This window comes from Pan troglodytes, chromosome 23, assembly GCF_028858775.2.
Source record: "Pan troglodytes isolate AG18354 chromosome 23, NHGRI_mPanTro3-v2.0_pri, whole genome shotgun sequence".
Lineage (NCBI taxonomy): Eukaryota > Metazoa > Chordata > Mammalia > Primates > Hominidae > Pan > Pan troglodytes.
Window position 1 is genome coordinate 35,209,802 of NC_086016.1, and position 26,905 is coordinate 35,236,706.

Consider the following 26,905-nt stretch of genomic DNA (forward strand, 5'->3'; position numbering starts at 1 on the left):
ACACTGCAGCCTGGAACTCCTGAGCTCAAGTGATCTTCCCGTCTCAGCCTCCTGACTAGCTGGGACTGCAGGCATGCACCACCATGCCTGATTCAAGGATCTTCTTAAGTCATCCCCTGCCAAAAGGTCCAGCCAGAAGGGGATGAGGAGATGTACCTTTATTTGCTTATTGCTACCTAAAGTTACCATTAATTAATTAATGGATTTTATCAAACATTTATTCACTTATGGATATAGTTTCAATGTTTGCCACCTCCAAATCTCATGTTGAAATGTGATCTCCAATGTTGGAGGTGGGGCCTAGTGGGAGTGGGAGATGTTTGAATTACGTGGGCAGTTCTCTCAAGAATGACTTGGTGTCCTCCCTGCAATACTGAGTTCACTGGAGATCTGGTTGTTTAAAGGAGCCTGGCATCTCCTCCTCTCCTTCTTGCTCCCGCTCTTGCCATGTGACACCACCTGCTCCACCTGCATCTTCTGCCATAATTGTAAGATTCCTGAGGCCCTCACCAGAAGCAGATGCCAGCAGCATGCTTCTTGCACAGTCTGTAGAACCGTGAGCCAAATCAATCTCTGTTCTCTGTAAATCACCCAGTCTCAGGGAATCCTTTCCGGCAACGCAAAGTGAACTAACACGCTTACTCATCCCCTAAGTGTTCAGCATCGAATTTTGTCATTTCACATAAATTATCTCAGATACTGTCCACCACCAAAACTGTCTGACTATTCCCATTTTCTAAGTGGGGACACTGATGCTCAGAGGAGTTAAATAACATGTTCAAGGCCAGACAATTGCTATTGACATTGCAATGTCTACCCCACACCATCTGCAGGGGTGGGGCCTGATTAATGTGAGCTAGTCACAGAAATCACATCTCCATTTCCAGTGGGAGAATTCAGGCCTAAGCCAATTAGTGCAGAGCATCCTGCCAGCTGTAGGGATTAGTTCAGAAATGAGCGTACGTTTGAATAAAAAAGGTGCAAGGGGAAATTTTCTGGGGCTTCTGCAGATATTGTCCTCTTTCTCTGGAGAAAGCATCAGCAGGAGCCAGTTTGATCCTCTGACATTGCTGTGTGTGGATATGAGTTCTGGGGATGCTGCAGCCACCTCACAAGAAGCTTGTGCGTGACACTGGTGCAGCGGTGGGAATGGCCAGGAGCATCACGGAGACCACTGGATAAAGCCAATCCTGAAGCTTCCTGCTATGTGGGCCAACAGATGTCCTTATTGTTCCAACAGTCTGAGTAAGAATTTCTGCACAGTTCGCACAGCGCGGAATTTGGTTCCAAGTCCAAGTCCAAACTGGGGCTACTCCCCAATCCGTGCCTTCCTACCATGCACGGCTGCAGACTTGGTTCTTCTAGTTGTTTACCATCTGGCAGGAGGTTTTTGGCATTCTGTTACAGTGGCAGATTTGGTCATCAGTCACAATGCCAAGCTGATGGTGGTTTGAGTCATTGTTTTTCTGTTGGCCTATTTCTTTCATAATAAATATGTATTGCTTAGATAATAAAAACAACAAAGGGGAAAATTCCATGTGAGGCAGAGGTAAACAAAAAAGCTCTGCTTTTAGGAGGCTTATATAAAGATCAAGCTGTATGATGTGTGTTGAGCATGCTTTAAAGAATGCCAAACTGGGTGGGGCCCAAGACAGATAAAAGACACTAAGCCTTTTATCATACCACTAGGCACCAGTGACTTTTGAGACCTGGCAATTAATTAGGAGGAGCTGGTTGTAGTTATTATCAAACCTCCCTAATTTCCCCAAGTGAATGGGTGAGGGCTGGGTTGAGGAGAGATGGGGGAGAGGTGGTAAGAATCCTCTGAAGCCCATTTCTGGAACCTTGGTTTCTCAGGATCGCCGCTTCCTTGGTGGATTTCCTTTCTGCTCTCCTGCAAGTGTCCCTTGTGAGACTCTGACTCCGTAGGACTGGCCCCAGCTAACCCTTTGTTGCTAAGGATGTATCATCTTGCTGGCTTTACCAAGGGTGTTAATAAAACAGCTTCTATGATTATAGCCACACAAAGGTAGGCAAGGAAAAGACCCTAATTTGGAAAGCAGAAACCCACTCTGCAGCTGGAGCCCAACTCCTGACCTTCCCACCCCCAAAGGCATAGGATAAGATTCCTTTCCCCTCGCTGATTGGATTAATTTCAGCCTCACTGACAATTCCCCCCCTCCAGACTCATTTATCTACTGTTGTTTTTAACCTCAAAAAACGTCATGGCAACAAAGATCAGAGGAAAGATCACAGTGTCGAGTCAGAGAGACATATGCATTTGCAACCCACCTCTGCCTCTTGCTAGAACTCTGATTTTGAGAAGGTTGCTTGAGGTCAGCTCCCTCATCTGTAGGGGGTTGTGATGAAATAAATGATGTAATAGAAACCTTATAAATGCATGAAATTACTGAGGAATTTATGTGCTTTTGGAGGAATTATGGTGTAGGGAAGCAAGAGAGATGCCTTTATTTTCTCCCAGGAATGACAGTGGAAAGCAAGGAAGAGTGTTACAGCTGAGGGAACAGACAGTGGAAGGCCTGGGACAAATAAAGTCCAATATAGCTGGAACGTAGAATATGGGAAATAAATGAAGGCTCGAGATCTGAGGGTTCAAAGCCATATAAGGACTTAGCACATTATCCCAAGAGAAGGGAGGAGCCATTGAAGGGTTTTAAGCAAGGGAATAGCTTGACATGTGTTTTTAAAACTTTACTGTGCCTGTGTAGAGAATAGTTTGCAGGGGGTCAAGGCTGGAGCTGGCAGCCCGGTTAGGAGGCTGATGAACTAGTCCAGAGGATGGGTGGCGGCCTGAGCCAGAGAGACAAAAGTGGGGTCGAGAAAAGTGGATGGCTGTGCCACTTGCTATGGCTTCAAGGAAGTTACTTAACCTCAGTTAAGTTACTTAACCTTCACTGAGTTAAGTCTCAGGTTTTTCCCCATTGTTTATGGAGGACAGTAATAGTATGTGCATTCTAGAGTTTTTAGGGGATTAAACGAGAGAATGCATATAGAGCGCATAGCACAGCATCTGCCACATCGTATGCGCTGGCAAGATGGAAGCGACTATTACCATTGTTAGTAGTGGAAGTCATGTTGGCAAATATCACAGGGCGCATTCGGGGCATGCTGCTTAAATGAATGAAATAAGTGAATAGACAGTGAGTGCCAGAAAAGGCCCTTTTCAAGACTGAAATCTTCTTTAAAAGGTATAAATGGTCCTGGTGAGGAAGGACAGAGAGAGGTAGGAAGGGTTGTTGTGTAAAGAGGTCAATGTGCTCTCTTGGTGAGCTCTTCTGAGAGTTAGGACACAAAGAGAATGTGTCCAAATGGTGAACAGGTGGGGCAAGCAGGCTGGAGTCCTTTTGAAGAGGGTCAGGAAACAAAAGCCTGCAAGCAGCACAGATGTGTGAAAAAGCTATTTTTAGTCTGGTACAAAAAGCCCACAGGAGAAGTACCACCCCTAACCGTAGTCCTCTTTGTCTCTGTCTTCTCTGCTGGGAAAATCAATCATCATGTCAGGAGGGCAGGTGTTAAAATTGGTCAGAGGAAATAAAAATCCACGAGAGCTGAAGATATAGTGAGAGAATGTTATGCTCTATTACATGTGTTCAAGTCTTGTTGCTCAGAGAAATGACATGTTAGGGTTCAACTCAAAATATAAATGTTTTGTTGTTTTTGTAGGTTTTAAAGGAATATATGCTCATTTTAAGACTCAAACTATCAATAGAAACATTTTAAGCACCAACTATATGGCAGGAAGTAAGTCTAGAGCTTTATGTATATTTACGTCACTTAATTATCTTTTTTTTTTTTTTTTGAGATGGAGTTTCACTCTTGTTGCCCAGGCTGGAGTGCAATGGCGTGATCTCAGCTCACCACAACCTCTGCCTCCCAGGTTCAAGCAATTCTTCTGCCTCAGCCTCCTGAGTAGCTGGGATTACAGGCATGTGTCACCACGCCTGGCTAATTTTGTATTTTTTGTAGAGACGGGGTTTCTCCATGTTGGTCAGGATGGTCTCGAACTCCCGACCTCAGGTGATCCACCCGCCTTGACCTCCCAAAGTGTTGGGATTACAGGTGTGAGCCACTGCACGCAGCCGTCATTTAATTATCACCCAAACTTATTGTGTGCATATTATCACTTACCCATTCTACAACTAATGAGCCCAAGACCAAGAGAGCTTAAGTGACTTGCCCAGACTCGCACAGCTTGTTCTATGACCTGCTCATTTGGACAAGTTACTTAATCTCCCTATGCCTCAGTTGCTTCAACTGTTACAGAGGATAAGGACCCAGCTGGTTGGGCTGACTTGAGTTTCAAATTCTCTCTCCCAGTAGACTGAAGTGTGCTTAGACATTAGAACCACACTGTCGTTCAAAATCTTCTTTTACAACTTACTAACTTTACGTCTTTGGGCAAGCCATATAGCCGTGTGCCTCAGCTCCTCTTCTGAAAACTAGGGATTTTTTTTTTTTTTTTTTTTTTTTGAGACGGAGTCTCGCTTTATCGCCCAGGCTGGAGTGCAGTGGTGCGATCTTGGCTCACTGCAAGCTCCGCCTCCCGGGTTCACGCCATTCTCCTGCCTCAGCCTCCCAAGTAGCTGGGATTACAGACACACAGCACCACGTCCAGCTAATTTTTCTATTTTTTTTTTTTTTTTTTTTTTTTAGTAGAGATGAGGTTTCACTATGTTGGTCAGGCTGGTCTCAAACTCCTGACCTCGTGATCCGCCTGCCTCAGCCTCCCAAAGTGCTGGGATTACAGTCATGAGCCACCGCGCCCGGCCGAAAACTGGAGATCTTAATAGTGACAATGGGCTGTTGCAAGGATTAAATTAGCTAATAGAGGCTAAATGCTTATAATAGTACCTGCTCTCTCATAGCTAATAGCTGATATTAATATAATTGGTAGCAGTAGTATTTCTATCCTGTCTTGTTAGGACAACATAACTTATCCCAGCAAGGTTCATTAGAAGAAAAAGAACGGACTTCCCAGGGCAGGCAGATCTCTTCTGAGAATTCAAGGGGCTCACACCTGTGAAACACTCAGAATAGTGCCTGGAAAATAGTCATGCTTATGCCCATGTTTAGTTATTATTATCTATAAATTCCACAACACAGCTCTTAACTTCTATTTGCTACTTCTTCACACTGCATTATGCCTAAAAAACTCATCATCCAGAGACAGATATTGTTGATAGTTTCTTGTGTATCTTCCCTTACTTTTGAAGCAACTACATAAATGTGTTTCTATGCCAGGTTCACATTTAACTGAGTTAAACATAGTGGGTGTGAACTCTGGCATTGGCAGATAGTGGCTCTGTGGCCTTAGGGAGGTAATTTCACTTGCCTGAATCATAGTTTATTTATCTGCAAAATGAGGATAATAATCTCATAGAGTGGTAGTGAGGACAAAACATACCATTTTAAGGCACTTAGAACAGAATCTTGTCACATAGACTTGAAAAAGACTTAGTAATTTAAAATAGATGTTCTACACAATGGCCAGAGTAATCCTTATAAATCAGATTGTGTTACTTTTCTGCTTAAACTCTGAAATTTTCTTATTGTATTTGGAATTAAATTCATATGCCTTACCTTGGTCTATGTGAAGTGTCTTGGTGTCCTGAAAAATGTTATTTTCATTTTCTACCTAGTTCAGAACTGAGGGAGATATAGATGAATGTTTGGTGTGTGTCGTTTACATCTGTGGGATAGTAGATATTACAAACTAAATTGTGCCTCTCACCCACCCAAATTAACATGTTGAAGTTCTGACCCCCCGTTATGACCATATTTGGAAGTGGGGCCTTTAAAGCGCTCAAAAATATTCCAGTTGCAGTCCTAGCATATGCAGACATCAGAAGTGGGGGATATGAATTTTCCTACTAACAATCTCCAAGGCCAGGCCAGGCACAGTGGCTCAGGACTGTAATCCCAGCACTTTGGGAGGATGAGGAGGGTGGATCACGAGGTCAGGAGTTCAAGACCAGCCTGGCTAAGATGGTGAAACCTGTTCTCCATCGCTTCTGCCTGGGCGATAGAGTGAGACTACCTTTCAAGGAAAAAAAAAAAAAAAGAATCTACAAGGCCATGAAGGAGAGGCCCTAATTCAATATGACTGGTGTCCCTCTAAAGAAGAGAAGAGGCCGGGCGAGGCGGCTCATGCCTGTAATCCCAGCACTTTGGGAGGTCAAGGCGGGCGAATCACGAAGTCAGGATATGGAGACCATCCTGGCCAACATGGTGAAACCTCGTCTCTACTAAAAATAAAAAAAAGTTAGCTGGGCATGGTGGCACACACCTGTAGTCCCAGCTCCTCGGGACGCTGAGGCAGAAAAATTGCTTGAACTGGGAGGCGGAGGTTGCAGTGAGCCAAGATCGCACCACTGCACTCCAGCCTGGCAACAGAGCGAGACTCTGTCTCAATTAAAAAAAAAAAAAAAAAAGAGATACCAGGGATGCACCTATAGAGAAAAGGCCGTGTGAGAACACAGCATGAAAGTGACCATCTGTAAGACATAAAGAGAGGCCTCAGGAGAAACCAAACCTACTGACACCTCTATCGAGGATTTCCAGTCTCTAGAACTGTGAGCGAACAAACTTCTGTTGTTTAAGTCATGCAGTCTGTGGTATTTTGTTACGGCATCCCTAGAAAACTAATACACTAGGTGTCCTAGGACAGCACCCAAAAAAATCTTATATTCCAGATGACAGGCAAAGGTGGGCATTGACGAGGGTGGACCTAGGGACTTAAACAATGGCAGGACACCGTCTTTCTCTCCATATTTCAGATCCATCCACCTTCTTTTCCCGCAGGAGCTCTGACTGCAGCAGGTCGATGGCGACTGGCACTCCTAACCCTCCATCCTTAACAAGGCGTTTTGCAAAAGGAGGGGAGATTTGCTGTTTTCCAGCCACCTAAGATCAAACCTTAAGGTACTCTTTTGCCTTTCCCTGATTAGTTTCTTTTTTGTTTTTTTGAGACGGAGTTTTGCTCAGTCGCCCAGGCTGGAGTGCAGTGGTTCGATCTCGGCTCACTGCAAGCTCCGCCTCCCGGGTTCACGCCATTCTCCTGCCTCAGCCTTTTGAGTAGCTGGGACTACAGGCGCCCGCCACCACGCCCAGCTAATTTTTTGTATTTTTTTTTTTTAGTAGAGACGGGGTTTCACCGTGTTAGCCAGGATGGTCTCGATCTCCTGACCTCGTGATCCGCCCGCCTCGGCCTCGCAAAGTGCTGGGATTACAGGCGTGAGCCACCGTGCCCAGCTCCCTGATTAGTTTCAATGATTATTTCTGGGCCAATCACTGGCCAGACAGCCTCATGCTCCGGGTTGAAACAAAAGGGAACATGATTTTTAGCACGCTGTGAGGTTTTCATAAAGTGGGGGTGGAGTTGGTTGTTGAGGGGAGGTGGGGATTCCTATGTAAGTCAGAGCTTAGGAAAATAGAGCATACTCCATGTTTTACAAGTAGCACGGGATTTAAAACAGAGCATTAGATGCTTCTAAAACTACAGTAAGGGGCAGAGGGAAATAAATCAGGAAAGGTCACAACTAATCTTTGTATGCTGCTAGTTTTCAAGGAAACAGGAAGGTGGAGGGCCCCAGGAAACTGCTGGCAATGACAGATATCTTCAGTACTGTGGTGAGTGAGTCACAGGAAAATGCCTAGAGGCCTCTCTGAGTCTCATGTCTACTGAAGTTCATATATCTTCTTGCTGTTTCCAAAGGAGCAGTGATTCTCTGTCTATCAATCATCTACCTTCCTAGTTACCTTCCTACTTACCTATCTAATTCTGGTCTTCCAAAACTTGTGTAAATTCCTCACACTGGCAGACTCTAGTTTTCAGAGATTCTGGGATATGTGGCTCACAGTCACAGGTTTCTGGCCCCTTTGATACATGGAAGAGCATAGAAGGGAGGATGGCATTGAGTTGCTAACACAGTCTGCTGCAGATCCTCAGAGTAAAGGATGTTGGACAAACAACACCCATGCTACCTTGAGTCATAGATATTGTAAGCACTTCTCTCACATTATTAACTTTTTTTTTTTTTTTTTTAACATGTAAGGGTCCTAGGGGAGCTTAATCTGTTTGAACAGCTTAGAGGGTCTTAGAGACATTGAGGAGATTGGGGAGGGTCAGGATACAGGAAAACATTTTCATTTCCAAATAGAGAAAGAAAATCGAAGTCATAAGCTATAAGTTGGTGAGCTTGGTGGAAATTCTAGGAGAGTTTCTAGACAGGAACATCAAGAAGATGGTACATGAGGACTTTGAAAATAAAACAGTGCTCACAAAGAGGCATCAGACGTTTACAAAGAACAAATTGTACCAAAATCACCTTATTTATTTGTTTGTTTATTTATGAATGACTGAGGGGATTACTGGACCCATGGAGCATGTGGATTTTCATGAGGCATTTACCAAAATCTCATTATGTCTCTGTGAACAAATGGCAAAATGCTGGTGGCACGACTACTAAGTGCAATCATAACTGAAGGGCTGTGTCCTGAGAATGTTGACTAATGGACCCGTGTCAGCCTGGAAAAATGGTCTCAGTTAAGGAGTCCTGGCTTTGATTTTGTCCAGTTCAACCTTTTGATCATTGTTTCTTTTGAGAGCAGTGATGGCTCTCTAATCAAATCTGAGGATGCACCAAGGCAGAGAGAAAGGATAAATGGATTGTATAATAAAATTAGGACCAGAGGCAGGGTGGGGACACACATCCAAACTATATCCCAGCAAGGAAAAAAGACATGTTTCTTAGGAGGAGGCAGTTGGACAAAGCATTAGAAAAGAAGTATTATGGCTGGGCACAGTGGCTCATGCCTGTAATTCCAGCAGAGTGGAAGGCCAGAGTGGAAGGATCGCTTGAGCCCAGGAGTTCAAGACCAGCCTGGGCAACATCATGGAACCTCATCTCTACAAAATAAAAATAAAAATAAAAAATTAGCTGGGCATGGTGGAATGCACCTGCCGTCCCAGCTACACAGGAGGTTGAGATGGGAAGATTGCTTGGACCTGGGAGGTCAAGGCTGCAGTGAGCCATGATCATGCCACTGCACTCCAGCCTGGGTGACAGAGAGGGACCCTGCCTCAGAAAGAAAAAAGAAAAAAAAAAAAAAAAGAAAAGAGGTATTACAGTCAGGAAGAAGAGAGACAAAAAAGGACAATTCCCACCCACAGTATCTCATTACCACTTCTGGTTGAGTGTTGATTCTTTTAAATAGGTAGCGGCGGTCCTCCAAAGGTTCACAGATGTAGGCTGTGGTATCCTCCTTTTGCACATGTGACTCATAAGAAACAGGTCTAATCTTGGTACCCAACCAGTTATTTCCTGGAGTTTAACAGTAGTGCAGGTACTCAATACCACCTGATAATGACCTTTCTATTTTGGTTGTAATTGATCCTCAGAGGATCCATCTTTATAAGGTTTCAGTAAGACTAAGTCTCCTAGTTGAATGGGAGAGTTTATTTTTTTCCCCTGTGGGAGGAGGCAATACTACATTTCCATATTCTTGAAGGGCCTTTTGAATCTCGTCTAAGTTGATAATGTGGGTGAACAATCTATGTGTCTCTTCATCAAACAGGAGGTCTAAAGTTAACAAGGGACTTCCATTAAGTCATTTCAAATGGACTAAGCTTTAAGGTTTCCTTTGGAGCAAAAGGGCTATGGGTAGGAGAGGAACTGGGCCTCTGAGGTCTCTCGAGAGTTTTGCTAATGTCCTTTTAAAAATATGGCTGGCTTTTTCTACCTTCCCTGAGTATTGAGGCCTCCAGGAGGAGTGAAGATGATAGGTAATGTCTAAGCTAAGGAAAACTGCTGGGTCACCTTAGCTGTGAAGGAAGGTCCATTATGACGTTGCAAATATTTTAGTAACCCAAATCTTGGGATGATCTCTTTAAGTAAGAATCTGGACATTTCTAATGCTTTTATATATATATATATTTTTTATTTTTTGGTCTTTCTAGGGAAAGCTTTTATCCACCCAGTGAAAGTGCATATGAATACTAGCAAATATTTTAGTTCCCTATAAAGTGGCATCTGGGTGAAATCTATTTGCCTGTTTTCCCCAAGGTATGTTTCTCAGTGTTCTATAGGTTTGAGTAGGGCGGCGGCATGGGGTGGCTTCCTGGCCTGTTATGGGCACAAAGTCCCCAGGCCCTGATGACTTTTTTTTTTCCCATGGTCTAGAACAGTTTCTTTCCCAAGATTTGAGAAGCCAATTTGAATAGATTCCTGTCCCAAATGTGAAGAGTCATGGAAATATTTCATTATTTTCAATTGCTTAGCTCCAGGGAGAAAGAGTTTGTTGCTTTCTAGCAACCACCCTGAGGGGTCTTTTTGTAAGCCTTTCTGTTCTGCCCACTTAATTTTTTCAAGGGTATTGTAGGGTGCCACTGACACGTGTGGAGTGCCTGGTATTAATGCAGTGACCTGTAATGCTGGTATTTTTTCAGTTGTGGCCTTGGCTGCCCTGTCTGCCAGAGCATTTTCTCTGATAATCGAGGTGTCTCCTTTTGATGTCCCTTGCAGTAGATAACTGCTGTCTCCTTTGGGAGCTGAACAGCAGCTAAAAGTTCCAAGATCTCAGAGAGATGTTATATGGGGGATACCTTGGCTGTTAATAGTCTCCTTTTTTCTTCATATGGCCACATGAGCATGGTGTACCAGGAACCCATATTTGAAATTAGTAAATATATTGACTATTGCAGTAAAAAAAAAGTATATTTTTTATATACCTAAGAGTAAATATATATACATACACACACTCTCTTAAGTCTATATATATGTATATATACACTCTTAAGTCTTTTCCCAATTGGAGGACCCTAATTAGAGTAATTAATTCTGCTTTTTGAGTGGAAATCTGGAAAAGTAAGTCTTTGGCTACCATGACTTCTTGCTGGATAACCACATCATAAACTGCCTTTTCTTTCTTTCTCTTTCTTTCTTCTTTCTTTCTCTCTCTCTCCTTCCTTCCTTCTCTCTCTCTTTCTTTCTTTCTCTCCTTCCTTCCTTCCTTCCTTCCTTCCTTTCTTTCCTTCTTTCTTTCTTTCTTTCTTTGAGATGGAGTCTCATTCTGTCACCCAGGCTGGGGTGCAGCGGCATGATGCACTGGCATGATCTCGATTCCCTGCAGCCTCCACCTCCTGGGTTTAAGTGATTCAGAATAGCTGCCTCAGCCTCCAGAGTAGCTGAGATTACAGGCTCCTGCCACCACGTACAGCTAATTTTTGTATTTTTAGTAGAGACAGGGTTTCACCGTGTTGGCCAGGCTGGTCTCGAACTCCTGACCTCAGGTGATCTGCCTGCCTGAGCCTCCCAAAGTGCTGGGCTTACAGGCTTGATCCACCATGCCCAACCATAGCCTGCCTTTCTTACTCCCTCATGAATAAAGCTGCTCCTGCCTGTAAACCGCTCAATACCAGGGTTATGCAGGGGCTCATCTTTGAGGTCAGACCTGCTAGAATAGGTCTGATCTGTGTTTCCACATAGGAATGAATGAGCTGGGGATCTGCTTTTTGGGATGTGAAGTCTGGCAACAGAGTACCAGGTTTAAAACCTGACATAGTTTAAGGTAACATCTGTGGTGTCAAGCAGAAGGTCCTGATATTTAAACAACTTGACTACCTGTTAGCCATTGATGTCCTTTTGCCTCTAGGACCCCCTGTATTTGGTTGGGGGAAGGGTAATGACATCTAATTGTTGTTCCAAGGTAAATTTACTGCCTTTTGTTTTTTTCCCCCAACAGAGCGGTGGTGGGCACAGCTCAAAAGCATCCTGGCCACCCAGCTGCCAACTGGCCTAGCTGTTTAGAAAAGTAAGCCACTGGTTTAGGATTCTTCTTGAGCCTTTGAGCTAGAACACCCAAAGATGTCCTTTGTTTTTTTAGTCACATAGAGAGTGAAAGGTTTGGGACATGTTCCCAGCATTTCTTTTAGGGTTAAGAATGCCTGTTGTGAGGTTCTGTCCCAATTGAAAGGCTTGTGATCACGCTCTTTTAGAGCTTTATAGAGTGGTTTTGATATGATCCCAAACCTGGGAATACAAATATGGCAGAATCTGGCCATTCCCAAAAAGGCACTTAACTGTTTCTTAGTCTGAGTGGGCTGGAGTGCCAGAATGGTCTCTTTCTATTCCTGGGCTAAGGTTTTTGTCCCAGGAGTAAACACACATCTCAGATACTTCACCCTTTGGGCAGAAATTTGGGCGTTGTGGGGAGATACCCAGTACCCTTCTGTATTAGTCTGTTCTCACACTGCTAATGTATGAGATATAAAGACATACCTGAGACTGGGTAATTTATAAAGAAAAGAGGTTTAATTAACTCACGGTTCCACATGGCTGGGGAGGCCTCACTCATGGCAGAAGGCAAATGAGAAGCAAAGTCATGTCTTACATGGCAGCAGGCAAGAGAGCTTGTGTAGGGGAACTCCCCTTTATAAAACCATCAGATCTCATAAGACTTATTCATTATCATGAAAACAGCATTGGAAAGACCCGCCCCCATGGTTCAATTACTTCCCACCAGGTCCTTCCCATGACACGTGGGAATTATGGGAGCTACAGTTCAAGACGAGATTTGGCTGGGGACACAGTCAAACCATATCACCTTGTTTTCCCAGAAAATTAAGGATCTGGATTGTGTTTCTGTCAGAGGATTTTAATCTTTCCCCTGAGTTATTTCTCTAATCTTGTCATAATTAACTGGCTTGACCACATACTTTTTCATGCCTTCTATTAAGTGAGTTAGTATGTGATTTCTGCATTCAAGATCTTAGGAATTGATCTGGAACTGCCTCACCCCCCTCCACACAGTAAATGGTATGGCCTTGGTTACCAGTAGCCACTCCATCTGCATGTTCGTGGGCAGTATCTAGAGTCTTTTTTTCTTTTCTTTTCTTTTCTTTTTCTTTTTTTTTTTTTTTTGAGACTGAGTTTCACTCTTGTCGCCCAGGCTGGAGTGCAATGGCGCTATCTCGGTTCACTGCAAACTCCGCCTCCCGGGTTCAAGCGATTCTCCTGCTTCAGCCTCCTGAATAGCTGGGATTACAGGTGCCTATCACCATGCCCAGATAATTATTGTGTTTTTAGTAGAGACGGGGTTTCTCCATGTTGGTCAGGCTGGTCTTGAACTCCTGACCTCAGGTGATCCATCCGCCTTGGCCTCCAAAATTGCTGGGATTACAGGCCTGAGCCACCGTGCCCAGCCTCTTTTGTTTTTTTTCTATGGCAAAACAAGTGGATAATGATATTTGCATGTCATGCCACCTTAAATCAAAGGACATGGCCAATTTAACAAACTCCTGTACAAACTTCCCTGGATCCTCTGAAAACTGGCCACATTTTCTTGCATAAAGCCAAATTGGACATGGAAAAGGTACATATATTCTGATTTTTCCACCATCTCTGTCAACTACCTGCTGATACGGACACAGGTTTGATTTGATGGGCTGATACGGGACCCTACTGCTGGTGGTACTGGTTGGGCTTACTTCCTTGGGCAGCAGGGAGCATAGGCTGGGATCTGTTGGATAAGGGGGAGAAGTTCTTGATGACCTTGGAGTGGAATCCTGTGCTAGAGAACTGGTGGGAACCTTCTTAGAACTGAAGGACTGAGGAAGCTCCAAGGCGGGCTTGTAGGCGTTCTAGCTGGAGAAGTTCTTGATGACCTTGGAGTGGAATCCTGTGCTAGAGAACTGGTGGGAACCTTCTTAGAACTGAAGGACTGAGGAAGCTCCAAGGCGGGCTTGTAGGCGTTCTAGCTGGAGAAGTTCTTGATGACCTTGGAGTGGAATCCTGTGCTAGAGAACTGGTGGGAACCTTCTTAGAACTGAAGGACTGAGGAAGCTCCAAGGCGGGCTTGTAGGCGTTCTAGCTGGAGAAGTTCTTGATGACCTTGGAGTGGAATCCTGTGCTAGAGAACTGGTGGGAACCTTCTTAGAACTGAAGGACTGAGGAAGCTCCAAGGCGGGCTTGTAGGCGTTCTAGCTGGAGAAGTTCTTGATGACCTTGGAGTGGAATCCTGTGCTAGAGAACTGGTGGGAACCTTCTTAGAACTGAAGGACTGAGGAAGCTCCAAGGCGGGCTTGTAGGCGTTCTAGCTGGAGCAGCTAGGAAGGGGTAATCTAGGATATCTGGGGTAGCTTCTTGGTGCCAGAGGTGTTATGAGCCAGACACATTTTATAGCTATCTCTTAGGTCAGGATCTTGGTAGAGGGCCATAAAAGCCTGAACATAAGGAACTTCTCCCCATTTTCCTTTCTTTTTACAGAATAAATCTAATTGTAAAATAGCATTATAACATAAAGAGCCATTTCTAGGCCAAATTTGTTGATTCCCCAATTTGTATTCGACTCAGTGTTGCCATTGAAAATGAGGTTTTTGTCCTCTTTAAATCATCAGATTTGAATTTACTCCACTTGCCTAAAAGACATCCTGGTGGCAAGGCCTATGGGATGCTCACTGCTGTCCCCATGTCTAGTAAGGATTTCTACAGGAGTTTTGTAGTTAGTCTAAGTCTAGCAAAAGCTTAGTCACATTTTCCTTTCAAATTTTCACTTTTTGCAAAGAAGGTGTAAGTATAGGTAGCAAAGCATTACAAAAGCCAATTATGAGCTATGAATGGGTAGTAGAATGACGAGAGTGAATTCTACAGAGAGCAATGAAGGCATCTTAGTTTGGGCAGAGAGGGGCTAAACAGAAAGTAAACACAGAAGGGAGGAAGGGAAGGGGTGAACAGCATTTCTCAAGGGGAGACCTTGGAAGCTCGGATTCACCACAGAACCTACTTGGCAATGGAGACAACTGTCTGCAGGAGCCAAAATGGTGCCAGCCAGGCTTGTGGAACTGGGTGAAGGCCTGCCTAGGTGACCCCCAGCTTGGGTGGGCTTGGTTGCTAGAGGGGAACAAGTGTGGAGATCAGCAACCTGGTAGGTCCCACATGAGGCGGTGCTCTGGCCACTTGCCCGTCCTCTTGGCTCCACTGCCTGCCAGGATAAATGAGGGCTCTGGCCAGGCACGATGGCTCACGTCTGTAACCCCAACACTTTGGGAGGCCATAAGGGGGCGGATCACTTGAGGTCAGGAGCTCTAGACTAGCCTGTCCAACATGGTGGAACCCCATATCTACTAAAAATACAAAAATTAGCCAGGCATGGTGGTGGGTGCCTGTAATATCAGCTACTCAAGAGGCTGAGGCAGGAGAATCACTTGAGGCAGGAGAATCCAGGAGGCGGAGGTTGCAGGTTGCAGTGAGCCAAGATTGCACCACTGCACTCCAGACTAGGCAGAACAAGACTCCATCTCAAAAGAAAAGAAAGACAGAAAGGGAGAAAGAGACAAAGAGACAAAGAAAGGAAAGAAGGAAGGAAGGAAGGAAAATGATGGCTCTGAAAAGAGCCTTTGGTTGATGTTACACCTCTCTGCAGTGTCAGCAGCTCTTTGGTATTACAGTCTTAGTGTTACTGCTCTTGCAGTTTTGATGACCAATTTCCTCACCATCTCTCGCTGTCTCACTGATCATTGCCTCTTGCTGTCTCTCTCACTGCTTGCTGTCTCTTGCCATCTCTCACTATCTCACCAACCATTATCTCTCACCATTGCCTCATCAATCACTGACCACCATCTTCTCTTCACTCCTGGCTGACTCATCACCGATGCAGGGCAGATTCTTGGCTTTGCTCAGGAAAGAACTCAAGAGCAAGGCTGGGCGTGGTGGCTCACACCTGTGATCCCAGCCCTTTGGGAAGCCCAGGCAGGAAGACTGCTTGAGCCCAGAAGTTCGAGACCAGCCTGGGCAACATAGCAAGATCCTGTCCCTACTTAAAAAAAGAATTCAAGAGCAGGCTGGTGATGAAAGAAAGCAGCTTTATTGAAGTGGCAGCAGTGTCAAGTCTCTGTGACTGCTCCTTGTGGAGCAAAGCTATCGCATAGGCAGTGAACTGAGTAACAACATATGGGTGGTTTGCTTTCATATTTATATCTACTTCTAATGACATGCTAATTAAGAGGCAGTTCTATTCAGAAATAGCTAGAAAATGGGTGATAACTCTCTGGGTATTGCCGTGGCAAAGGGTAGTAACTTCAGGCATCTCCAGGTGTCGGTAAACTGTGGTAGTGTCTTATAGGGATGGGCGGCGAGAGCAACTGGAGATGCTTTCAGGACCCCTTCCTGGTTTCTGCCAGTCTTCAGTCTGGTCTGGAGATGAGTCCCGCCTGCCTCCTACCTCATGTGGAGTTACTGACACAGGCATTCATTCAACAAATATTTTTTGAGAACTATAATCAGAATTTGGTTAGGTGCTGGGTACACATATGTGAAAAAAATGGACAAGATCACTACCAAGGAGGAATGGGAACATTTATTGAGCATCCTATATGTATCGTGCACTGTATTGAGGCTGTGAAGACGAGTACAGATCCTGCTTTCAATTTTTTTTTTTTTTTTTTTTGAGACAGAGTTTCACTCTTGTTGCCCAGACTGGAGTGCAATGGCATGATCTCGGCTCACTGCAACCTCTGCCTCCCGTGTTCAAGCAATTCTCGTGCTTCAGCCTCCTGAGTAGCTGGGACTATAGGCACATGTCACCATGTCCGGCTAATTTTTGTATTTTTAATAGAGATGGAGTTTCACCATGTTGGCCAAGATGATCTCGATCTCCTGACCTCGTGATGCACTCGACTTGGCCTCCCAAAGTCCTGGGATTACAGGTGTGAGTCACTGCGCCAGGCCTATTTCTTTTTTAAATACATTTTTATTTTATTTTATTTTATTTAGTCACCCAGGCTGGAGTGCAGTGGTGCAATCTTGACTTGCTGTAACTTCCGCTTCCTGGGTTCAAGTGATTCTCGTGCCTCAGCTTCCTGAGCAGCTAGGACCACAGGCACCTGCCACCACACTCGGCAAATTTTTGTATTTTTAATAGAGACGGGGTTTCACTGTGTTGGCGAGGCTGGTCTCGAATTCCTGACTTTCGACGATCTACCCGACTCAGCCTCTCAAAGCGCTGGGATTACAGGCGTGAGCCACAGCGCCCGGCTGGAATTTGGATTATTTCTATAACCTTGAGATAAGAAATCCTAGGGCTGGGGTTTGCTTAATGGGCACACAATATATGAAGAGCTGTTATATAAAATGAAGAATGGTCATGTGCTATGTGGCTGCAAAGGATGGCTTTAGGACACGGCTGGAAGTTTCAGGGAACACACTTAGGGTTAGATGAGGAAAATCTTTCGAACAGAGCAGTTTATCAGTGGAAGGATATATTTCTGAAGTAGGAGTTTCCATGTGATTGAAGACATTCAAACCAAAGCTGGAGAGGCCCCTTCTAACGTATGATGAAGAGTCACTCCCTGATTTGTGTTTTGGACTAAATGGCCACTGAGGTCACATTTAGCCATGAAATTCTTTGATTTTATAAACCTTTATATGTTGCATTCAAAAATTTTGTATCATGCATTGCTATTTTGCTTTGTGTATGTAAATCAATGCTTGCTGAATTCAATTGTGAACTTCCCCAGAGCCTGAGAAAAGGACTAGGTGGTATATTGAAGAGATCATGGATTTGGAATCTGTTCTAATACCAAAAAGCTGTGTTCTTTGTGGGCAGGCTGTTCACCTTCTCTGCAACTCAACTTTCACATCTATAAAATGTATGTCGTAAAATTTAATTTATTCTGTTGCATTGCTATGGGGCAAGACATAATGTGTGGTAAAACACTTTGAACACAGTGACATACAAAATTGATGCACATTTAATGGAAGTTATATTTGCTTCGCTTCATTCTCATATACTGCTACCCCACTGGCACCTGACGCTGTGGAATGCACAGATAAATTCTGTCCCCAAAGATATTGGAAGATGAAGGCCAAATGCTGGTTGCAATACTGTGGCCCAAGCCAGAGAATCCATGATGGCTGATTCTTTCCCCAAAGGCAGGGGGTTTTGCTCTGTATTCTGTTATTTCATAGCTCTCTCTTCTCCTTCTTTGCACTATTCCTTCCTGGGATCTTCAGTGTTCTTCACTTTAGGTCCTGAAGCTGCTTGTGTCTGGATCAGTGGTTTCTGAGCACCCTCTAGAGACAACAGAGGGATTTGTTCCATTTGAGAGAATAGATTTTTCCCATCATGTGGTTGCTGGATCAAATGGAACGCATAGGAGCAAGTGAGGAGGACCCAGCTTTCTTCAGCCCAGCCCTCCCTAGCACTGCTCCAGTGGGGCTGCCTTCTTCTATATATCCAATCCCCAGGTGTCCCTGAGACAATGAGCAACCCAGGATTAAGAAAAAGGTTCCCTTCTCTTCCTAAGCACAAGTGGTCAAGTGAGAGTGTGTCTCAATGGGAACATAACTGAATCTCTAGTGAATTCTGAACAAGCCAATGACTCAAGTCCAGAGTTAAACGCACTAAATATGATGCATAAATTACCTCTTCTGACCATCCAGGCGGCATGTCTTGCTCAATCCTCAGGAAAAAGAAAAGAAAAACTTACTCAAGCACCACAAACAACAGAAAGCAATATGAACTCTTATTTTTCTTTAAATATTTCATCTCTAGTTCTTTCTCATATTCAACTCTTTTAAAGTTCCACATCATTCCTGTCCCTAAAGAAACTTAAAGAACAACATTCCTGTTTCTAGGATAGTGGAGAAGACAGTGAGGGGTAAGAGATCAAGGGACTGGGATGGGTAATAATAAGAAGGGTATGATAAAATCCACTTCAGGAGTGTCACACCTTGAATACGTAGCAAAAATGACTGACTGACTGAGAAATCAGACCACATATCCCTTTCTGAAAGAAAATGATGAAATAATTTCCTAGAGACATAGAGTGAGATATTGGGAGATAGAATTACAGACATCTATCTTGAAATTTGTTGAGTTTCTTGGCACTGTAAGTTAATGTTGTTCATCAAATCTGGAACATTTTGTCCATTCTCTCTTCACGTGCTTTCTACCCCTTTTCTTTCTCTTCTCTTTCTAGGATTCCCCTCATACATATATTAGTATGCTTGATGATGTTGCACAGATGTTTGAGGTTCTGTTCAGAGAAAAACCTTTTTAAAATTATTTTTCTTTATTCTTTCCTTTTAAAAATAATTGCTAGCTTTGATGAGGCTGCAGAGAAATAGGAATGCTTTTACACTGTTGGTGGGAATGTAAATTAGTTCAACATTGTGGAAGACAGCGTGGAGATTTGCCAAAGAAATCCCTTTGACACAGCAATCCCATTGCTGGGTATATACCCAAAGGAATAGAAATCATTTTATTATAAAGATACATGCGTGGGTATGTTCATTGTAGCACTATTCACAATAACAAAGACATAGAATCAACCCAAATGCTCATCAGTGATAGACTGGATAAAGAAAATGTGGTAGGCCAGATGCAGTGGCTCACGCCTGTAATCCCAGCACTTTGGGAGGCTGAGGCAGGCGGATCACCTGAGGTCAGGAGTTCGAAACCAGACTAGCCAACATGGTGAAACCGCGTCTCTACTAAAAACACAAAAATTAGCCAGGCATGGTGGCAGGCACCTGTAATCCCAGCTACTCGAGAGGCTGAGGCAGGAGAAGCTCTTGAACCCGGAAGTGGAGGTTGCAGTGAGCTGAGATTATGCCATTGCACTCCAGCCTGGGGGACAAGAGTGAGACTTTGTCTCAAAAAAAAAAAAAAAAAAGAAAAGAAAAGAAAAAGAAAAAGAAAAGAAAAGAAAATGTGGTACACATACACCATGGAATACTATGCAGCCATAAAAAGGAATGAAATCATGTGCTTTGCAGGGACATGGATGGAGGTGAAAGCCATTATCCTCAGCAAACTAGTGCAGAAACAGAAAACCAAACACCACATGTTCTCACTTACAAGTGGGAGCTGAACAATGAGAACACATGGATACAGAGAGGGGAAGAACAATGGGGAGAGTCAGGGGAGGGAGAACATCAGGAAAAATAGCTAATGCGTGCTGGGCTTAATAACTAGCTGATGGGTTGATAGGTGCAGCAAATCACCATGGCACACGTTTACCTATGTAGCAAGCCTGCATATCCTGCACATGTACCCCGGAAATTAAAATAAAAGTTTAAAAATTGCTTGCTTTTAATTGATATTTTCTATTTGGTGAGTCATAACCTCAAAACACTACACATTCTATTATTCCATTTATGTAACCTAAGAAAATGATCAAATTTAGTGATGGAAAACAGATCAAAGATCGAAAGGAATTAGGGATGGAGAGGTGAGATTACAAAGGGGTAGCATGAGGGAGTTTCTTTGGGATGAAAAATCAGGTTTTTATCTTAATTGTAGTTGTGGTTACATGCATGTATACTCTGATGCATTTTCATAGAATACTCAAAAAAAGAAACAAAAGCAAAATACAAAAGGATATGAAAACTGGTGAAATTGCAATAAGGTTTTATACCTTATTATTATACCAAGGTCAATCCCACGGTTTTGATCACTGTATTAGAGTAATGTAAAGCACGTTGTGCACATGTACCCTAAAACTTAAAGTATAATAAAAAATATATATATACGCACGTATTAAAAAAATAAAAGTCATCGGTGTTAGTCCGTTCTCACACTGCTATGAAGAAATGCCCGAGACTGGGTAATTTATAAAGGAAAGAGGTTTAATTGACTCACAGTTCTTCATGGCTGGGGAGGCCTCAAGAAACTTACAATCATGGTGGAAGGCAAAGGAGAAGCAGGCACCTTCTTGACAGGGCAGCAGGATGGATTGAGTGCAGGCAGAGGAAGTGCCAGACACTTAAAACCGTCAGATCTCATGAGACTCGCTATCACGAGAACAGCATGGGGCAAACGGCTCCCGTGATCCAATTGCCTCCACCTGGTCCAACCTTTGACACGTGGGGATTAAGGGAATTACAATTCAAGATAAGATTTTGGGTGGGGACACACACAGCCGAACCGTATCATCATCGTGGGAAGTTAAGTTAAAAGCATATGTGAGCTCTATTATTTTTGCAACTTCTATTTCATTCTAAAACTATTTTAGGGCCAGGTACAGTGGCTCACGCCTGTAATCCCAGCACTTTGGGAGGCCAAGGCGGGCGGATCACAAGGTCAGGAGATCGAGACCATCCTGGCTAACACGGTGAAACCCCGTCTCTACTAAAAATACAAAAAATTAGCCGGGCGCCGTGGCGGGCGCCTGTAGTCCCAGCTACTCTGGAGGCTGAGGCAGGAAAATGGCGTGAACCCGGGAGGCGGAGCTTGCAGTGAGCAGAGCTCGCGCCAATGCACTCCAGCCTGGGCGACAGAGCAAGACTCCATCTCAAAAAAAAAAAAAAAAAAAAAAAAAGCAACTATCGAAAAACTTCATCTGTAAGTCATGATGCTTCAGGAAAGTGAAAGAGAACTTCCTATGAGATTTGCAAGTGGGTGTACTGTTTAAGGACTAGAATAATTAAATACATCTCTTATATCAGAACTGCTTTCCCTTCTTTTAACCTGCTATTATAGCCCAAGGTAAGGATCCGTGTAAAACCTACAAAGTTTCTACTTTTGTCCCCATCCCTCTCTGTCCCTGAGTCTGTTCTCTCTCTCTCTCTCAGTGTGCCACTGTGATTCTGTGTTTGACTCTTTTTCCTTTTTTAATGACCCTTTTCTGCCTTCCTTTATCCCTATTCCCAGATGTTCTCTCATGTCTCATTGCCTATTCTCTCCCTAGCCTCCTGTATTAGTCTGTTCTCACGCTGCTAATAGAGACATACCCGAGACTGAGTCATTTATAAAGGAAAGGGGTTTAATGGACTCACAGTTCCACATGGCTGGGGAGGCCTCACAATCATGGTCGAAGGCAAAGGAGAAGCAAAGACACCTCTTAAATGGTGGCAGGCAAGAGAGCATGTGCAAGGGAACTGTCCTTCATAAAACCATCAGATCTGTGAGACGTATTCACTATCACGAGAAAAGTATGGGAAAGACCCACCCCCAAGATTCAATTACCTCCCACTGGGTTCCTCCCATGACACATGGGAATTATGGGAGCTACAATTCAAGATGAGATTTGGGTGGGGACACAGCCAAACCGTATCACCTCTGTATTAGTCCATTTTCATGCTGCTGATAAAGACATACCTGAGACTAGGCAATTTACAAAAGAAAGAGGCTTAATTGGACTCACGGTTCCATATAACTGGGGAGGCTTCACAATCATGGCAGAAGGCAAGGAGGAGAAAGTCACATCTTACATGGATGTGCAGAAAAACTCCCGTTTTTTAAACCATCAGATCTCATAAGACTCAGTCACTATCACGAGAACAGCCCAGGAAAGACCCACCCCTACGATTCAATCACCTTCCACCAGGTTCCTCCCATGACACATGGGAACTGTTGGAGTTACAACTAAAGATGAGATTTGGGTGGAGACACAGCCAAACCATATCAACCTTCATAACTATTTATTTGTGTATTTACTTATTTATTTATTTATTTATTTGAGACAGGGTCTCACTCTGTCACCCAGGCTGGATTGCAGTGGCACAATCACAGCTTATTGCAGCCTTGACCTTTCTGGCGCAAGGGATCCTCCCCCCTCAGCCTCCCAAGTGGCTGGGGCTACAGGCGTGCACCACCATGCCTCGCTAATTTTTGTGTTTTTTGTAGAGACGGGGTTTCACCATGTTGCCAGGCTGGTCTGGAACTCCTGGGCTCAAGAAATTCTCCCACCTAGGCTTCCCAAAGTGATGGAATTACAGGCATGAGCCACTGCTTCTGGCCTCCATAACTATTTAAATATAATGTTGAATTAAAAGTCATTATTAGTATTTTTGTACTTAAAAATTTAATTTGGAAGCTCAAGTTTTTATGAAGCAAAGGAGTTTTTACTTTTGATTTATCAGCCTAATAACTCCTCATGTATGATAGAACACACAGCACTTAAATTAAAATTTATTACAGGGAGTCTGGTTGTCTAAGATTTTTTCTGGCCTTTCAGCAACCACAGATTCTTTGGTCCTTCCTTGATGTGTCCACCCTCCTCAAGTAGCAAATCATTTGCTTCTTTTATTCCTCCTTGATTCTCACCACATCACTTCCAGACTGCCCTGGGAAAACGAAATTCTTCATCTATTATCGTGCATGTAACATACACTTTTAAGATGATAATTTATTGTTTCCCGTCTTATACTTTCTTTTTTAGGCTCTGGTTATTGTGTCCTGGGACATTTAGGGCAAGGTAGGAAGCAGAACCTCCTTTAAAGATATTTCCCCTATTGGTTTTTATTTCTAAAAGACTAAGGCCATTGAAGAAATTAGGCCTCCTTTATTTCTTCCTGGAGAGAGATGAAACAGTTTTTCCTTTGAGGAAGATGTTGAAGAAGGGATTGTTCATATAGTAAAAAAATATTTCAGGAGATTATGGAGAAAATTTACTGGGTCCTGTAGGAAGAAGAAACAATTACCTGTGCCAGGGCACTTATTTTTATTTTTTTAATACTTTAAGTTCTGGGGTATATGTGCAGAACGTGCAGTTTTGTTGCATAGGTATACACGTGCCATGGTAGTTTGCTGCACCCATCAACCCGTCATCTACATTAGGTATTTCTCCTAATGTTATCCCTCCCCTAGCCCCCTGCCCCTGACAGGCCCCAGTGTGTGATGTTCCCCTCCCTGTGTCCATGTGTTCTCATTGTTCAACTCCCACTTATGAGTGAGAACATGCAGTTTTTGGTTTTCTGATCTTGTGACAGTTTCCTGAGAATGATGGTTTCCAGCTTTATCCATGTCCCTGCAAGGGACATGAACTCATCCTTTTTTATGACTGCATAGTATTCCATGGTGTATATGTGCCACATTTTCTTAATCCAGTCTATCACTGATGGGCATTTGGGTTGGTTCCAACTCTTTGCTGTTGTGAATAGTACTGCAATAAACATATGTGTGCATGTGTCTTTATCGTAGAATGATTTATAATCCTTTGGGTATATACCCAGTAATGGGATTGCTGGGTCAAATGGTATTTCTAGTTCTAGATCCTTGAGGAATCACCACACTGTCTTTCACAGTGGTTGAACTAATTTACACTCCCACCAACAGTGTAAAAGCGTTCCTATTTTTCCACAACCTCTCCAGCATCTGTTGTTTCTGAGCCAGGGCACTTACAAAGAGAATGTGTGCTGGGTTAAAGATGACTTCTCACTTTAAGCCTTCAATATATTATTTTTCATAGTGATCATAAAGCATTTAATAATTCAATAAGCATATTTAAGAAAAAACCATGTTCAGGGAGATTAAATAAATACAAAAATTTGCAGTACAATGAAAATCAAAGACAATCACTCCTTCAACTAAGTCAGTCCTACACTAGGATGAGTGCTGTGATGAAGGAACCAAAGGAACTAGAGAGGTTCAGGAAAGTTAACTTCCCCGTAAACCAGCAAACCAAATTTGAAACTTGATGCATTTATTTCTAAAGTCAATGAATGATCTTGTGCCAGTACAGGCTATAAGTCTACCCATGTCATAGTATGCACTCACAAAGAACTCCCCCTTTTTTTTTTTGAGACAGAGTCTTGCTCTGTCGCCCAGGCTTGAGTGCAGCGGTGCGATCTCTGCTCACTGCAAGCTCCGCCTCCCGGGTTCACGCCATTCTCCTGCCTCAGCCTCCCGAGTAGCTGGGACTACAAGCGCCCGCCACCACGCCTGGCTAATTTTTGTATTTTTAGTAGAGACGGGGTTTCACCGTGTTAGCCAGGATGGTCTCGATCTCCTGACCTCGTGATCCGTCCGCCTCGGCCTCCCAAAGTGCTGGGATTACAGGCGTGAGCCACAGCGCCCGGCCAAGAACTCCTTTTTATTTCCACATTCTATGTTTTAGGATAGTGGTCATACCTGTCTTAATAACGGCAGTCATTGAGCATGTAGAAGTTGCTGGACCTCCAGCACACCCCAGGCCCCCAGAAGAAGTGGGGCCTCCTGGTGCACCAGGTAAGAAGTCTATTTCTTTTGCTTTAAAATGCCCCTCTCCTTTTCTCCTTTTGTTTGGGAATGTCATCCTTCTCCTAGGCTCAGAATCTTGGAAAACTGATCATTGTAGAGTGATCATCAGCCCGAATCATAGATCCAGTGGAAAAAAATGAAACTTTCTGGACGCAGATTTCTTTTATATGTGAAGAGTCAGATTCATAGGTGGAGGCAGATTTATGGTAGGGGCTGTGAAGCAGTTGCCACTTGTGATCAAAGAGTGCTGGGGCTGGGTCATCTGCCTGGTTTAGAGCCAGGAAAGAAAGGCAGCAAAAACTTTAGCAGGAAAACAGCCCCAGGAGAAGAGCAGGGTTGAACCATATTAACTGGGCAAATAACAGATTATCCTTGGGTTGGCTCTCAGTGAGCACATGGGTATGGCAGAAGGATTCATCTTAGACACTACCCACTGTAGAACAGGCCTGCAGAAGTCATTTCCTTTCCAGATTGGCTCAGGAGTGGATGGGACTTGATGCCCCTCTGCCTGTAGCTGAGTAAGGCTGGGTTGGATGAGAGTTTCAGGGAAGTCCACACATTGTGCAAAGTTTCCCTTGCTTCTAATAGAAGAGTCACTGGATATCCAGGTGTTGTCCTGCCTTGGGTTCAAGAGGCTATCAGTTTGGTGACTTCCAGTCTCATTTATCTCCAAGATAAAAGACCGAGATCCTTGGATTCAAAATCTCCAGGAAAAACAATATCATTAAATACATTTTAGATTAATTGAAGTTAGGGGAAAATAAACAACATTCCATAAATTTGCTGCTACATTTTTCTAAACCTTCATCATGAGCACAAAGCCTAATCTAAAAGTGAGAAGCCGACCGGACACAGTGGCTCATGCCTGTAATCCCAGCACTTTGGGAGACGGAGGTGGGTGGATCACTTGAGTTCAGGAGTTTGAGACCAGCCTGGCCAACATGGCAAAACCCTGTCTCTACTAAAAATACAAAAATTAGCCGGGCACGGTGGCACATGCCTGTAGTCCCAGCTACTTGGGAGGCTGAGGCAGAAGAATTGCATGAACCGGGAGGCAGAGGTTGCAGTGAGCTGAAATTGCACTACCGCACTCCAGCCTGGGCAACAGAGCAAGACTCCATCTCAAAAAATAAAAATAAAATAAAATAAAATAAAAGTGAGAAGCCAATAGAAATAAAATAATAGTTTATATTCATTTAGAACTATTGTTTCCCTGACACTGTGGTAAGTACTTTTATTGGATTGTCTCTTTCCTATCTTCTTGAAGTTTCATAATAGTCCTACGAGAATATATGATTGTTTCCTCCTCCTCTGTTGTGTGGTCAAAGTAACACAGGCTCAGAGAATTTAAGTAATTGGACTAGGTGCTGGACAATAGGACAATAGGACAATAGGACACAATGTGGCTTGCTCTCTTTGTAAACCAAAAGTTCATATTCTTAAAAATGATGCTATGCCAACTGTATTAGTCTGTTTTCATGCTGCTGATAAAGACATACCCAAGACTGGGTAATTTATAAAGAAAAAGAGATTTAGCCGACTCACGGTTCCACATGGCTGGGGAGGCCTCACAATTATGGTAGAAGGCGAAAGGCGCATCTTACATGGCAGCAGACAAGAGAGAATGAGAACCAAGTGAAAGGGGTTTCCTCTTATAAAACCATCAGATCTTGTGAGACTTATTCACTACCATGAGAACAGTATGGGAGAAACCACCCCCATGATTATTAATTCCCACTAGGTCCCTCCCACAACATGTGGGAATTATGGGAGCTACAATTCAAGATGAGATTTGGGTGGGGCCACAGCCAAACCATATCACCAACAAAGCAATATTTTTTTTACAATTAACCTAAAACAGATTGATAGTGTTGAATTGACACCCTAATCATTGCTTGGGATGTTAAGGGCAAAACAGGAAACA

General features: G+C 43.6%; 1 protein-coding gene and 1 long non-coding RNA gene across 2 annotated transcripts in view; one reads left to right on the plus strand and one right to left on the minus strand.

The window, feature by feature from the left end:
• Positions 1-26,905, minus strand: part of LARGE1 (LARGE xylosyl- and glucuronyltransferase 1) — an 851,853-nt gene that overhangs the window by 42,885 nt on the left and 782,063 nt on the right. The window lies entirely within an intron of this gene.
• LOC134809717 (uncharacterized) overlaps positions 6,821-26,905 on the plus strand; it is a 29,278-nt gene continuing 9,193 nt past the window's right edge. Inside the window, exon 1 of the long non-coding RNA XR_010156096.1 lies at positions 6,821-6,942. This is a non-coding gene — a long non-coding RNA (uncharacterized LOC134809717). The remainder of the gene's footprint in view (positions 6,943-26,905) is intronic.